Source organism: Belonocnema kinseyi, chromosome 7, assembly GCF_010883055.1.
Source record: "Belonocnema kinseyi isolate 2016_QV_RU_SX_M_011 chromosome 7, B_treatae_v1, whole genome shotgun sequence".
NCBI lineage: Eukaryota > Metazoa > Arthropoda > Insecta > Hymenoptera > Cynipidae > Belonocnema > Belonocnema kinseyi.
The window spans coordinates 69,928,674-69,941,301 of NC_046663.1; the positions used below are offsets into that span (position 1 = coordinate 69,928,674).

Below are 12,628 nucleotides of genomic sequence, written 5' to 3' on the forward strand. Positions count from 1 at the left end.
CTTCGAGCTTCGTAACTTGTTAGAACAGGTATACGCTCGAAGTTACGAACCGCTCATCTTGAGTCATATAAATTCGACTCAAGGCATAAATATATGCCTTTAAGACTTAGAAACTTGTCTCCAAGACATAAATTGAAGTCTGTTTTTGTCTTCAAACTGAGACATGTTCAATTCTATCTTTTCGTCTTCAGCATGTCTTGATTGGGGGAGATTTAAGTCGAATTTAACTCGAAGGATTTTTACTCGGGCAAGCCCAAGATTCGGCAATTGGCAGAAACTTGTATTTTATTGGTCTTTGAAAATTGTAAAAAAATATTTTCACATATGCATTAATATATAATATATAAAATATATAATTCAAAATTTGCCATAAGGACAACCGCAGGATTTCGCCGGGAGCGGGAGGTAACCTGGAAAATTGTACCCGCTCCCAGCGAAATCACGGTAAAATTTCAGCCACAACCACGTCTCACGACCGTGAGATAGGTGGTATATATATTTATATATTATCATCTCAATCTATTTACGGATTTTCATTTGTGTTACACTTGTTTGACGAGGATATTAAAAATATTGTTTATTTTCACGTAATTCTAACGGCTTAGGAGATCCTTCTAGAAAGTCACAATTTGAATTTTTTTAAAGAAATTTGGCAGTTTTATACTCGCTCAGACCCCCAGATTCGTAAACTTCGTCTTAGCCAAGACAAGGCTTGACTTGAGACAAGTGAACGCTGTCTTACCTCTCGTGACCAGAATAGTAAGACGAAGGTTTATGTGTCAACTCATGGGCATAAAAGAAGCTAAAGAAATATGTCAGGACACGAAAGTATGGCGGCAAATAGTTAATAAAAAGAGTGTCAGTAGAGTGAATGACGCCTAAAACAAAAGACCTTGGCCACTAATGGACCCAAGTGGGGAACCTTACATAACGACTTCGTGAGGTTCTTCGCTTGGGGTGATTACTAGAGAGATTGATCAGCAACCTGGGTCGGAGCAGTGTTGCGGAACGAACGTGTTATTTACTTAAATAACACGATAATTCTGGATCAATATGAAAATTCTCTATCCCTTCCACACACTACTCCTTTCCCCTACCGTGTGAGTCACGCCTACCCCGAAAGGGAAATGGCTTAATGGTGTAATAATAATAATAATGATAATAATAATAAATTTTTTTTTTAGTGAAAATATTACTTTTCTACTATTGGTTTAAATTCGACTGTTTTGTGTAAAATTAATCTTTATGATTGGAAATTCGAATTTTGTTTACAGTGCATCTCTTTTGGTAGCATCTTCATTCGTTGAAATATCAACTATTACATTTTCTATCGCAAATCGATACGTACGTTAAAAATCTGACTAATTTGTTGAAAATTGATATATTTGTTCAAAAATTTAATTTTGGTTTACAATTTAAATATTTTGTTAAAAATTCTTTTCTTTTTGTTTTAAGATGTCCACTACTAAATTTTCATTATATATTCATTTTTTTAAATGCAACTGTTTTTGGTGAAAGATTAATGTTTTTTGTTTAAAAATTTGACTATCAGGTTTAAAATTTATGTTTGTAGGTTGAAAATTTAACTATTCCATTAAAAGTTAAATTATTTGATTGTAAATGCAACTCTTTCATTAAAACAAAAACTGATTTTCATCAAAACCGTTTACACTGAAAATCAAAAAGTTTAATTTTAAGTTTAAAATATCAACGACTTTTCAACCAAATAGTACATTTTCATCCAAAAACATTATTTTCTAACAAAATACCTAATCTTTTGAATGAGTAGATAAATTTTTAACCAAAAAAGATAAAACCTCGACGAAAAATGTAATAGTTTATATTTCAACTAAAATGTTTATTATTTTAAAACAATAACAGTTGAATCGAACGAAAAATGCATTTAAAGCAAATTATTAAATTTGAAACCACAGAGATAAATTTCTAACTAAAATAATGAATCTTTAACAAAAAAAGAAATTTAAACTTAAATCAATTAGCGAAATTTTCAACCAAAAAGATTAATTTTTAACCAAAGAAAGAAGGAATTTTTAACCAGATCACAGTTGTAGATGTTTTGTCATTTAGTTTTAAAAAGTCTGAGAAAAATGTTAAAAAAAATTCTTGAGTTTTCAACCCAAAAAGGCAAATTTTCAACCAAAAGGTATACATTTTTATTTTTTCATGTTTAGTCACAAAATCAGTGTTCTGTTCAAAAAGAGAAATTTTTAACCAAGAAACAATTTTCAGTCAAGAAAGAAAAAAAATTCCACTAAATTGTCGAACATTTTGAACAAAAATGTTTAAAAAACTGTTTCGCCGTGGTTTAAAAATCAAGTAATGGCTTGAAAATTCATCCTATTCATATAACATTATTCTTATTGGTTAAAAAATAATCTTTTAAACATAGACGTCAAAGTTCAAATATTTCATTTTTTTGGTTGCATATTAATTTTTTTAAACTAAAAACTGAACTATTCTATTTTTGGTTAAAAATTAATATTTTTATTGAAACTTGATCTTTTTTAGTTAAACATTGAATTATTCGTTTGAAAATTCTTGTATTTTGTTGAAAAATCGTGTTTTTTGTTAGAAACATAAGACTTTTTCGTTGAAAATTAATCTTTTTAATTGAGAATTCAACTATTTTGTTGAAAGTTCCTTTTTAGTTGGTCAACAACTAATTTCTCACCGACCAACTGATAATAAAAGTGCCAGTGCATCCCTATGGTATGAAAGTGTTGCTGGAGGTTTTTCCCTCAGAGCATGATATATCGGCGGGATATTCCATTTATCTCCCAGGATATCGTGGGCATATCCCAGGAGATCCTAGGGATATCGCAAATAATATCCTACAGGGCGGAAATCTCGATATCCCTGGAGTTTACCAAGGATATTTTAGAATATTCCATTAATGTCCCAATTTTATATGCCAAGGATGTTCCCAAGACATACTTATTCCGTAATTTATAGTATATTACTGGAAATTCAGATATATCTACTGCCAATTATATTCATATTCAATCGTATCAATAAAATAAGAAATAATTTAACAATATTAAGTATTTTTCAGCAGATTTTATACAAAGTGCAACATTATAAAATACAATAATGGTAAGGCCCCCCCAAAAGTCACTTTTAGGTAAATTCCATCATGGCTGTCAGTGTGCGAAAACTATCACGCAATAATAAGGAACACTTTAACAAAAGTCAACAATTTCTCGAATATTCGTGCCGGATTACAATCTATTCTCATTTATATCATACAAACCAATGCGGTACATAATAGTTTGATTGTTTTTTATCATAAAAATTAATTTTGCCGTTTAAAAGTGCGATTTGTAAACTGCGCTATTTAGAAATAACAGAAATAATAGCAAACTTTAAATTGTTTAGAATGTGACTTTTTCTATTGTAAGTAGACTATTGATGACTATAAAAATAATTCGCGGTAATAATTTTTTGATAATTATACTGAAATAGGATATTGAAAGAAACCGAATATTTGAGATTTATGTAAAGTGTTTTTTTGACAAACGAATGTTCGTGAATCTTTATGTTTTCAGGTATACTACATATTTTAATCAATATGCATTTCAGAAATATTGGATTTCATTGCCAAAAATGTGTATATCGCGCACTGGAAATTGAGTGGATATCGTACGGGGTGGAAATCTCGATATCCTTGGAATATGCCACGAATATCTCGGGAGATTTTGGGGATATTTTCAGGATATCCAATATCCTGCCGAGATATCCTAGGTACATCATTTTGTTGCAAGGGTTAAAATTGTATTGTTCATTTTAATACAGATTGAGTACCCAATGGGCACAAAGATTGGCGATGTTTTTACAACATCGCTACAACATCTTTACAACTTCACGACCAGTGTTGGGTAGTAACCCGTTAAAAGTAACGAAGTTACTTTAAAAGTTAAGTTACTTGTAAATTTTTCAGTAACTTCGTTTCTTTTCGAAAAAAGTAACTGTAACGTAACTTAGTTACTATTTTACCGGTAACTGATAACTTTTTTTAAGTTACTTTTTTGTTACTTTATATTTTTTCTGAATATCTTTCTTTTGATTGCTTTTATACAAAATTTCTTTTTGGACATATCACTTCAAGCGAATCCGAAAATTCGAAATTGAGTTTTGTATGATTTTAAAAATTTGAAACAAGACTGATAATAATGTGCGACAAAAAGAACGGCAAAGAAACAAATGATTCTGCTGATCTAGTGATTCAATTGCTCGAACCACCAAAATATCTTGAAGAAAATTTTTTACCTTGGCCAGGTTATGCAGAGTTCTTCGATTTCCACTCGAAGGAAGGGAATACTTACAAACTAAAGTGCAAGTTATGTGTGATTCCGAAAATTCTAAGTGGTTATGTTTTGAAGTATAATGCGGTTGTTATAAATATTAGGTTATAGTTACAGATTATTTTTAATCCGAATATTATTAGTTAAAAATATTTGTATGATAGATTAAAATTTGTACTATTTTCATGAAAATCCGTTTAACATAGTATATAGGATGAAAATAAAATTGATATCACCATTTCAAAGAAATTTCTTTAACAACACATTTCAAAATGCCAAAATTTCATCACCTCCAACTCTGGCGGGTTTTTGAACAAACGTATTGGAATATTGCGGGTAAAGTATTATTGAATAAAACTAAACCTTCATCAATATTTTTTTATAATCAGCGGTAAGTGTAAATGCTTGTATTCTGCTGAATGATTCTTGGGTGCACTGTTGAAAATGATCGATTATACCAGTGCAAGACTTCAAAGGTTTTTTTTCTACAATAGTAAATATCTTATCTTAAAAATTTCGAGAATGATAGCGACCATGCCAACGGACGTCCCCGAACTCTTCTTTTGTGAGATAATTAATTATAAAAATTGTATTTTGCTAAATTTTACTAATCCGTGTATATTTTGAGGTTATATTTTTTTTTACAATTCTCCCAGATGAAAAATTAGTTAAGGAGGGGGGGGGGGGTATGAAAAGTAACTTAAGTTACTTATACTAGTAACTGCAACGAGTTACTTTTTTGAAAAAGTAACTGTAACGGTAACGAGTTAACGACATCCTATGTCCATGTCGTGAATGTGTCTTTACGATATCGTAAAAACGTCCAATTACATTCATATTAGGAAAAATGAGAAAAAGCCTAACTTTCGTACAGTTTTTGCATTGTACAATTTCGTAATTTGAATAGCAAAAAATAATTTTTTATACATTTTTGCAGATATATGGATGATTTATATTAAAATGACAACAACAAAAATGCAATCCTGCAATGTTTTGATGATATCGCCTGACATTACACAAATTATCTAATTCTGCGACTAGAAGTTCGCTCGTGTATTCTAACATTTATTCCTAACCTTAAAATATCAAAGCATCAGCAACGGAATTCGATTACAAAAATTATGAAAAATTCCATGCCACAAAAACAGTTTAATATTTAGATGTATCGGGTTTTCACGTCTCCCGAAAATTGGAGAAATACTCACTCTTTGAAAAAGACAACGTTAAAAATCTGCACATGCACGAAGACAGACTTCTTGGACAGTCTTTACTAATTTCTAGCTTGCCCAGCTTGCGTATTATCGAATCGACTTCAAATTTCGATTCGATTATTACTCCTAACAGTGATCCAAAAATACTTGCGCATGCTTAAATTGAACGGCGCTCATACGGCGCTCATTGGCTCTAGTTCGCGTACATTTTCCAAATTCAAGTTTAGACGCGCACCGTAGCCAATGAACGTTACTAAAATCCAAGCAAGCGCAGATCAAGGCAGCTCCGTTGGGAGCTGCATAAGATTCCATTATTGTCTAACACACAGACGCCTCGTTGTCACACGGAACAATCGTGACTATTTTCCATTGCTGTCTAATCCATTGATGCCTCTTGTCACACGCATATAGCAATCAAAATCGAATATCGTGACAATCGAACTCGACAATATCATTTAGAAATTTTATATTAAAGATTCCAGGATACAGTGGATATTCAGAATTCATAGAGCGAAATTCACGTATTTGGATGTATTTTTCGTAAGAACGAAAAAAATTATTGTGAATAAAATATCAAATTGCATGGTAACAATTTTCAGGACGAAATTCTAAAACACAAAATCACAAGAATCGATGGTGTTTCCACAGATCTGATTCACTCATATCTCGTGGAAATTGATAAACAAAAAAATGAATATACATCTCTTTTAAATGGTATTTACTACAATTATGGTTGAAAATTAAAATGCTGTTGCTATGAATATTTAAATAAAAAAATAATTAAAGTTGTGCTTTAAAGAGGAAGAACTCGTTGCCCTTATGAAAGATTTTTTTCCGGCTGGAATGAAAACAACCAATGATAGCTTCGGATTTATAATTTTTTATATCACAATAAAAAAAGATGTGCAAGAAATGTACATCAAGAAATTGATTAGGTTATTGGGAAAGATTCATTGCCTTCTCTTGGCTCCAAAGGCAAGTGGGTAGATACATTTGAAAATACGTAAGGGTCTGTTCGAAAACGACGTCATACTACCTTGAAAAAAGGAAAATTAGTGATTTTATTTCACAAGTAAAGAATCTAAATATGAACTTCAGAATCTTTCCCCTATTCCCTAATTTTTCCATTTTATTTATTTTCTTTTTTTGAAAGTTAATCTTTTTTCCCTCTTTTTAGGAAACGTTTTCTTTTTCTTGTTTCTTTGCCTAAATGCGAACTGAGTTACAATACAATTATTTTTAGCTGAGTGTTTATTCTTTTTATTTTGGTGACAATTGGCTTTTTTTTATTGAAAATTAATTTTTCCAATGAAAATTTCACTATTCCATTTTTGGTTCCAACTTGATCATTTCTAGATAACGATTCCACTATGTATTAGGTTGCAATTTAACTTTTTGTAAAAAAGTTCATATTTTTGGGTTGAAAATTTGCAATTGTTTGGTATCAAATTAATCTGCTATGGTTGAGGGTTCCGTTATTTTGTTGAAAATTCGTTTTTTAATGGAAATTAACTTTCTTAACTAAACCCTCACAACATAATGATATCCTTGCCATATCCCTAAGACGATATCCACCCAATATCCTGTGTGGGATATATACACAAGTTTGGCAATGGAATCCAATATTTCTGAAATGCATACTTATTAAAATGTGTAGAATGCCTGAAAACATCAAGATTCACAAACAACTGTTTGACAAAAAACCACTTTGTACAAATCAAGAATATTCGGTTTCTTTCAAAATTCTATCTCAGTATAATTAGCAAAAATTATTACCACGAATAATTTTCATAACCAATAAAAGCCTAATCACAATAAAAAATAAGTCACTTTCTAAACATTTAAAATCTGGCTGTTATTATATTTGTAAAATGTAAATTGCGCAGTGTAGAAATCGCATTTTTCAATGGCAAAATAAGTTTTTATGATAAAAAAATTCAACTATCTGTTTGAAAATATAATTTTTGGCTAGAATATTTTGGGTTGAAAATTCAATTGTTTTCTAGAGAATTCGCTTTTTTGGTATGAAAATTCGTAAATTTTGATGAAATTTTTTCAATCTATATTGAAAAATCTTTCCTAGTTGAAAGGTTGTTTAAAATTTGTATTTTTGGTTGCAAAATTAATCACTTTGGAAAAAATTTGATCTGTTCTGATTATCAATGCAACTGTTTGGTCTCAAATTAATCTGTTCTGGTAGAAATTTCACTTTTTTGTTGATAATTTACATTTTTAAATTAAAAATTCAACCGTTTTATAACACAGTTTGTCTTTTTGGGATTTAAATTATATTGTTCTTGAAGAGACTTCTATTATTTATAAAGGAAATTCAACTATTTGGTAAAAAAATTATTTCTTTATTCAGATTTTTGGGATGAAATTTAATAAGTTTTTCTAAAGGATTCGCTTTTTTGGTTTAAAAATTTTTCAATTTTGATGACATTTTTTCACTTCTGATTGAAAAATCTTTCTTGTTTTAAAGGTTTTATTTAAAATTCGTCTTTTCGATTTGAAAATTTTCTCTTTTGAAAGAAATGTAGTATTTTTCGGTTAAAAATGTAACTATTTTTTCTCAAATTAATATTTTCGCGTTGAGGATTCAATTATTTTGTTAAAAATTCATTTTTTAATCGAAAAATTTTTTTTCAATAAAAATTTATCTATTTTATATCTGGTTCGAAAATGATCTTTTTCTGTTAACCATTCAACTGTTTGGTTGAAATTTCACTTTTTAGTTGAAAATGTATACTTTTGGATTGAAAATTCAACTGTCTTGTAGAAAATTAATCTGCTTTGGTCGAAGATTGAACAATTTTGTTAAAAATTTGTATTTTTTGGTTGAATTTCAACTGTTTTTTATTAAAAATTAGAATATAGTTTGGTTGAACTTACAACTGTTACAAGCATTATATTTTATTGTTATTTATTTAGAATAACAATGTTTTTCTTTGAAATATCAAAGATTATAGTTTTTGTTGAGAATTAAGCTTTCTTTAGTGAAAATTCAACTACTTGGTTGGATGTTAAGCTTCTTTGTTCCGAACATCCTATTTGACGCGTCATTTTAGTTTAAAATGAAAATATTTGGTGGAAAATGTTAAATTCGTCTTTTTGGATTGAGTATTGAACTGTTTTCTACAAAATTCGCCTTTTTGATTCAAAAATTCAATTAGTTGGTTGAAACTGCAACTTGGAAATTTAACCTTTTCGTTGAAAATTCCTCTGTTTTGGTACAAAATTGATCTTTTCGGTTGAAAATTAAACTATTCTATTGAAAATGCAATATATTTCAACTTAAAATCATAAGCGTTTTATTTTAAATTCATTATGGCAATTGATTTTAATCAAAAGAAATTTTTCCCCTATTCTTGTCAGAAATAAACTATTTTTTCCATTTTTCAGAGTATTTTAGGCTGTGAAATCTATTAAAATATTATTTCCGTATGTTTTTTTCCAGTTTAGGAATTCATGAAATTAAATTAGTGGCAATTTTTTTTCGTATTTGTGCCGTCACCCTGGCAGACTCAAGCTTTGGTGGCTTATTTGTGACGAAGAAGAGGAGGGATGGAAAAAGTGTTCAAATTAGTGTGACGTGCTTTTTGATGGCTTCTAATAACAAAATATTAAATTAGAAAATTTATTAAAAAATGTTTTTTATAGGTTTTCACACACGAATCCAACTACTGCTGAAGCTTTAAGAATGGTAAATATTGCACCAGTTACTGTTAACCATCGAGCGACAACTGATTCTATCAATGAAAGGGGAGAATTTGTAGACGATCAGTGGCTCATTCCCTTTAGTGCAGGTAATTTTAAGTAAATAATTTGGACTTATTATTCATGTTCGAAAAAAGTGAATTATTATTCTAAATATTGAAATACATGTTGTTTGATTACCAAGTCGTAGGAAATGTATAGGAGATGTTTTAGCAAAACACAGTTTACTTTTGTTTACCACCTGCCTTCTACAAAAATTCACATTTGAATTGGCTCCAGGCGAAAAACCACCCTACCTACTAAATTTAAGCTTCTTCTGAAAAGGTAGTTTTTTCTTTTTTATATATTTTCTCAAAACTACAACATAATAATTCATTTTTATTTAATGAGCATATAAAAAATTTGACATACATATTGTTTTCGTAAAAAAAGTTTTTTGAATTTCCAAAATTCAAAAACAGAAGAACTCTTTTGAAGTAAGAAGAAAAAAAAGACTAACGAAATACCTTTAAATGATGAAAAAACCTTGTGTACTTTGAATTACTTTATTAATTTTTTTATCAGGTTCATCATGTAATTTGAATTTGTACTTTGTAGTATGGGTTTCCAAAGATTCCAAGATTCTTTTCCCGGATCTTCACTCGATAAAAGTTCATTATTAATTTCCAGATACTTTTTCTTATTAGGTAACAATGTTGACCACTTCGTGCTTATCACCTCGTCAATTTCTGGCGTAGGATCACTAAAAAAATTGAGTTTTAAAAATGAGTTAAAAAAATTCTTAACAAGACGTACTATTCAATTAACCCTTGTGTTCACAAATTTTTCCAAATAACCCAAAATAGTCCAAGTTATATTTCCAATTACATAAAAATATCCAAAAACGCTAAAAAACCAACCCTACCACTTTTACCTTAACAAATCCCGTGTGTCACCACGCAAAAAACTCTAAAAAATAAAATAGTAAATTTAAATCACCTTTAAAGAACCTTAAGTTATATTCCCAATCCCATAATAATACTTAAAAATCCCCAAAAACCACCTTTACTAACATTGCCTGAACAAATCCGGATTGTCTCTACGTTAATAATTTAAAAATCTAAAAAATTTGAAATAATAACACAAACCATATTTAAAAAACCCTAAGTTATATTTCCAACCCGATGATAATATTCAACAACCCGCGAAAACTAACTTTACCATTTTCCCTGAAAAATCCCGATTTCCTCCATTATTTTTTTGAAAAAATGTTAAAATTCACAATACCAAAAAAACATTAATTTTACCCATGTTTTGTACAGTTGAATTTTTTTCGGAAAGTCGCTTCTTACCAATTATTGGAAAATGATTGCATATTAATAAATGAAGGCTGATTTTTCTGGGAAAACATTCTCTATAACACTACTGTTTCGAATGTCAAAAACAAACAAAAAATTTAAAAATATTATTATTTGTTTAAAAAAAGGTTTCCTCTAAAGAATTGTTCTAATGACTTAGAGTCATAGAAAAAGCCATAGAAACCATACAAAAGTCTGTTTCGAAAATTGGAAATAGTAGATTTAAAGAGAATGTTTTCTCGGATCTTTTTTTATGAATTTAAATATTTTTTAAAAACAGATCATGTTTCAGTTACAAAAATTAATTTTCAACTAAAAAGCAACAAAAGAAAAGTATGAATTATTTGAACAAATAGTGCAATTTTCCACCTAAGAGATGGACTTTATATAAAAAAAGAATTTTTAACAATCTTTTTGTTTCAACCAAAGTAATGATTTCTTAACAAAAAACTAAATAGTTAAATTTTCTACAAAACAGAACATTTTTTAAAGAAAAATTACATTTCTATCAAAAAAGGTACATTTTCCACACAAAAGGAAATAGTTAAAGTGAATTTTTAACAAAATTGACAAACTATCAACTAAAAAATTTAATTTTTAACCAAAGAAATTAATTTTTAAAAGATACATTTTCAGTTAAAATAATTAGTTCTAAATAAGAAAAAACTCATTTTAAATCAAAAAGATGAACTTTCAACCTATAAGATGAAATTTCTAAAAAACAAGACGTATTTTAAAGAAGTTACATGAATTTTCAATAAAATATTTGAATTTTTCAAGGAATTTAAAAAAAAAGAGGAATTAGTCACTAAGAAGCTTAGATATTCTCCCAGAGATTGGAATTTTCAATCAAATAGAGATATTTTAAACCAAATATTAGAATTTCCAACTTAAGAAGATAAATTTGAGAACAAAAATGTACGAGTTAAATTTTTAGTTAGAACAATTAGTTTTTAATTAAAAAGTATAATTTTTACCAAAATAATCAAATTTGGAACAAAAAAAGGTTGATCAACTAAAATTATGAATCATCAACCAAATAAATAAATGTTTAACGAAGTAGTTCCTTTTCCAACTAAGTAGCTGAACTGTCCACTAGTATGAATTCTCAACGGAAAACGTGATATTGGATATTTGAACGACAAAGAATTTTAATTTTATACAAAATGTAGTAAAATTCTACCAAAAAAGATGCAATAATAGGTGCGATTTTTTACTATAATAATAAAATTAACTTTAACTGTAGTTTTTTGAAAATTCCGTAACTTTATCAGGTTTTCCCCGAGATTCCCTGACTTTTGACTTTTTGTAATTATCTGTTCTGTAGCAACTCCGTAATTTAAAATAGTATATGTTTATTTCAATCTAGAATGTAATTGTAAAAATATATGTAGCAATTCGGATATATATTTGTTTAAACAATAAATGCTTCAAATTCTTTTAAATGCTCTATGAATGCTCTGTTAGAGCTTAAAATACTGAACATGTTCTCGAGAGCATTTGCGTACGACATAAATTCCTCGGCATTTAGTAACTCTACTACTAGGCAACGTATGTATACTTCCAAGTCGATGATTAAATTTAAAAAATCCTAAATAAATTCTAAAATGCGCACAAGTGTTCAAAATGCATTATTTATTTTATTTTATTTATTTTTTATTTATTTATTCATTCTACATGTATGTCTTTTCAGACTTTTACATTTGTTTCCACTTTCCCCACTTAAAGCTAAAATACAATATTTGTGAGTATCAATAAAAATATTATGTTAACAATTTTGTTACTAATAACATATTAATTTAAATAGAGTTTCAGTCCCCTTAGCACTACTATGACAGTGTCGTATCTTTCTTATGTTCCTAATAATACCAGGTGTATACATATGAAACCGGTATTTTTTCAAGAAAAAAACACATTTATTTCAAGAGAATGATAACATATATTGTATTCAAAGTATGCGCCCTCGCTGGCTACACATTTTGTCCACCTTTCAGGCAATTTATGGATACCTTTCCAAAAAAAGTCTTCGTTTTTTGAAGCA

General features: G+C 28.8%; 2 protein-coding genes across 7 annotated transcripts in view; both read right to left on the reverse strand.

The window, feature by feature from the left end:
- Positions 1 to 5,597, reverse strand: part of LOC117176834 (esterase FE4-like) — a 23,065-nt gene extending 17,468 nt beyond the window's left edge. For all 6 annotated transcript variants that reach the window (XM_033367173.1, XM_033367175.1, XM_033367170.1 and 3 more), the window contains exon 1: positions 5,528 to 5,597. The gene's annotated coding sequence lies outside the window, so the exon portion shown is untranslated. The remainder of the gene's footprint in view (positions 1 to 5,527) is intronic.
- Positions 5,598 to 9,929: 4,332 nt separating this feature from the next.
- The window catches only part of LOC117176836, an 11,305-nt gene continuing 8,606 nt past the window's right edge, over positions 9,930 to 12,628 (reverse strand). The window contains exon 3 of the mRNA XM_033367180.1: positions 9,930 to 9,992. The gene's annotated coding sequence lies outside the window, so the exon portion shown is untranslated. The remainder of the gene's footprint in view (positions 9,993 to 12,628) is intronic.